Source organism: Cryptomeria japonica, chromosome 4 (assembly GCF_030272615.1).
Source record: "Cryptomeria japonica chromosome 4, Sugi_1.0, whole genome shotgun sequence".
NCBI classification, from domain to species: domain Eukaryota; kingdom Viridiplantae; phylum Streptophyta; class Pinopsida; order Cupressales; family Cupressaceae; genus Cryptomeria; species Cryptomeria japonica.
Window position 1 is genome coordinate 741,900,285 of NC_081408.1, and position 4,226 is coordinate 741,904,510.

A 4,226-nucleotide genomic window follows, 5' to 3' on the forward strand; every position below is an offset into this window, starting at 1 on the left:
GCTATCATTCTAGAACCTTTGTTTTCTTCATCTTTGATAAAAGTCTCTGCGATTTGGGAACTATATCAACATGTCATCATTGACCCTCATGGTTTTCACTCTTCATTCCTTGTTCTCAATGACCTTGCTTCCTCAGAGGGCAGCTCCAATGGTAGATAATTGAAATCCGAGCTCTGCTCTATAAAATGTTAACATTTGTGGTCTCTCATTTTGGTTTGATATCTATTCTAAAGAATTTTGTGAAAAGTCTTAGCTTCTCATTTTCATCATTTCAGACTATAATGATCAAGGGTCTTAACAGTTTCTAAGGGTGTGTCTTCTACCCTTTTTCCTACATGCTTCTATCTTTACCTCCAGATTTGAATATTGGCTCTCTATTTGTATTTCAAGAACAAACATGGTTTGTGGTCTGGTTCATAGTTTGTTCGCTAATGGATTCCTCTCTAGTGAAGAGTTTCATGACTTTGAGGTACTTTTATTAGGGATTATATTCTCTTCCTAGGAATTTTGTTGTAATAGTTTTCATAATTATGTATCAATCATATGCTATCTGATGCTAATAGGTTGGGCTTGGCATTCGGAGTATGGGTCTTCCCCCAATTTTAGGGATAAAATCGGTAGTGTTTAAATTCCTTATGAGGAATTTCATAGTGGGTTTTATGCTTTTCTTTAGGGCGATCCTTCTCCCCTCGTTTGAACATATTTCTATTTTAGTTATTGTACTTCTTCCTCTTTATTTAATATATATTGTTATTATAGGCCTCGTCTTTTTGCTTTAAAAAATAAAACATCCACCCAATTTTTTGGTATGAAAGTAGTCGAATCATATAATCATGACTTGAAATATATGGAAATAATTGGACCATGTGGTGATGATGATGTGAAATATATTTTTTATATTGTTGTGAATAATTATTTGTCTAATCTTGATAGAGAACTCTATGATGATACACGTTGACTATTTGAAGGTTGACTAGAAAATATACAAACTCTTTGATTACAAGATTGATAAACTTTTTGATGGTTTAGTTTGTAGTAGTGAGAAGGAGACTTTTGATTTGCACATAATGGGTCTAAGAGAAGTCAATATGGTCATTGAAGGAAAATAGACACATTCATCAAGTTGTCATCCCACCATGAAATTAAAGAAAATATGGAAGTATTGACCCTGAGGACCTTGATGCTAAATGAAGTGAAAGATACAAACTATAGTAAAGGACACCTAGATCCCTTTACTCAAATACAAAATCAGTTTTGCACAAAGGAGTGGGATGATGATATTCACTTCACTCCCATAATTCATCATGATAAAGAATGCAATATTTTTCCTTCATTTTGGGTGTCAACAATGACAATCAAGAGTTTGTATTCATTACCTAGGATCTTGGATGAAAATGAAATGAGAAAGAAGAATATCATGATAATGTATGATCTCATTCACTATGATCAAGACAATTTCTCTTGGATAAAATCTACTAAGGATAATACATATGCTCTTATGGGTGTTTTCCTATGGTAATTGAAAGACATACATAAGGCAAAATATATGAATGGGTAGAATATTTGTAGTATTCAGGTTAAGAAAAGTATATTGTTTCATAACATACATCTAACACCAAAGAGAGGATAGCACATTAAAATGGATTTTAGTAAGGAAGGAGTAACTTGGGAAATCTCTCAATTTACTATGGAAAGGGCAATTATATAGACTTTACCATCTAATTATGGTATTTGTTGGATAAAACCTTTGTATCATCAACCCAAAAATGTTACACCAATATCATGAGGTTGAAATGGAATGCCTAAAGACACTAAAAGAAATTAGGGAAAGTAAATCAAACTTTCTTATAATTCAATATTTATATAGATGTCGATCACCCAACACAAAAATCTCTATTTAAGTTTGTCCATATTGTAGTTGGTGAAAAGGATGGTTCTACTCTTGAAACTCATGGTGATCATTTTAAAGAGTAATACTTAGAAGTGGAGAATAGATAAATGAGATTCCTAGAACAAGCAATGACTTTTGTGAAATCCATCCCATGGATCCTAAGTTGTCCAATGAAAAGAAGAATAATCTAGGGTTAATTATAGAAACTATCTCATTGAAATGGACTAGTTGTAGGACATGGGAATATTGAAAGTGGGCCAAAAAGATATAAAATCATTTCAAAAAGGAACATTGCATTTAAGGTCATAAATGTGTTTCATACCTCTAACTGTCATCTTAATAAATGGAATGTTCATTTATCTACTTTGCCTCAAAGAAATATCCATGAAATTGTGTGAAGGTTGGGCCAATCAAAGAAATTCTTTGTAGATGTAGTTGATGCCAAAAGGGAAATTGATTTTTGGATTGATTCTTCCCTTACTTAGTTTCAAATTATGCTATTGCAATATGTCTTTTTGTTTCTTCTCTATAAGGATGAGAGAGTTTACTTATCTTAAATTACAAAGTTTGCCAATTTCCAACTCTTGGTTTTGTTGTTAAGAGTTATTGGGAAATACAAATACATGAATCAAAAGTATATTGGACCTAGAAAATTGTCCTCATACTTTAGAGGATGGCATCTGTTAGCATTTTTCACAAAGGGAGATTGTTGGCATTTCAGTAAGCTTGTATGAGGATATTGAGAAGGTTGTTGAAGATTGTTGATATAACTGTGAAAGGATGATTACTGTCCTGATAATATTATTTTGTCATTGATATCAAGAAATTGATTTTCTGATTCAGTATGATGTTACCATATCTTGAGAAGTATGTTTTGATGAGTATTAAGAGGTCAGTAAGTGACATAGAAAGAATGTGATAATGAAGGGGAATAATAAGTTATTCAATGGGCAACTATTACCGAGTTAGACAATGATGAGATCATGTTGATTTGATTGTTTTGATATCCTACATATGTTGTTGATTATAAGTTTAATGTTGTACTATGTCACCAAGTAGAGAACCTAGTCGGTAAACCCTAAGGTTATCGCTACCAGTTAAAGAAGGCAGAATTTATACCGAGTGAAGTTCAGTATTTACCGAGTAACAACCGAGTTACAATAGATCGCATTGGATGATTAAAAGCATTATTTAATGAAGGATGCTGATGAGATGGAAATGTATGGTTTTTTGGAATGTCGTGCAAGAATTTTGTTGAGGATTGACCATATGGAAAATCAAGAGGAAGATCTACAACATAGATTGAACCGCAATAACCTAGCACGAGTTCTAAGGAAGGAATGCAAGTTCCAAGGCAAGGTAAAATGTTTTCAAATCGAAGGATACAATGAACCTAGTCAAGATTGAAGATCTGATGGCTAAGATTGATCATGGGAAATGTGATCAAGGAGATTAAGCGATTAGGAATTGTTTATAAATAAGGAATTATTGATGAACAATGTATGCGGGCAAATGTATGCATAATGATGCTACAATATATTTACTGAGCATAGAAGCTTGAAGATCTGATTGAAGAATAGATTGAGAAGCCCAGCAAGCCCAACAAGGGACAAGATAAATCATATCACAAGATTGTTTTGAGCAAATAGAATTTGCTTTAGCATTTCAGATGTGAAGTTGCAAATATATTTTATCACTGTTGTTTATCATGTAAGTGACAGGAAATCTCTTAACCGAGTGGACTTAACAATCTTATTTGTAAACCCTCTAGCAAGGTAACATTCTAAATGGGTGTTTGAAATCCTTTGACAAGGTCACTTCTAACAAAGTGCAAGACTCTAACAAGTCTAAGGGAAATCCCTTAACTGAGTCACATCTAGCAATGTGTTTGTAATCTGTAACTAGATTAGCTTTTAACTGAGCATACTCTAGAAGGGTATATTTCTTAGTGGGTTTGAAATCCCACAGTGGTTTTTCCCTATTTGAGTTTCCACGTTAAATCTAGTGTTGAATGTGTTATGATGTCTTAAGCATTTCTGTTTATGAGTTTGAATGATTTACAGTCATAGTTGCATATCAGTAGAGGTTACCGAGGTTGAATCTGATAAAAAAATTGAATTGTGAGTTTTTATGATTCACTCCCCCTCTCATCTTAACTAACTGCATCAACCTTAGCACATTAAAGAACTATACTAGTAGTCTAGTTGAAATAAGTATATTAACAACTATTCTCCAAGAACAACATTGTAGTATCTAGAGTTAGACTTAACCATGAAAAAGAGAGAAGCATCACTTAGTGCAAAGTATCATAGAATAAGATAATTACATCACAAGG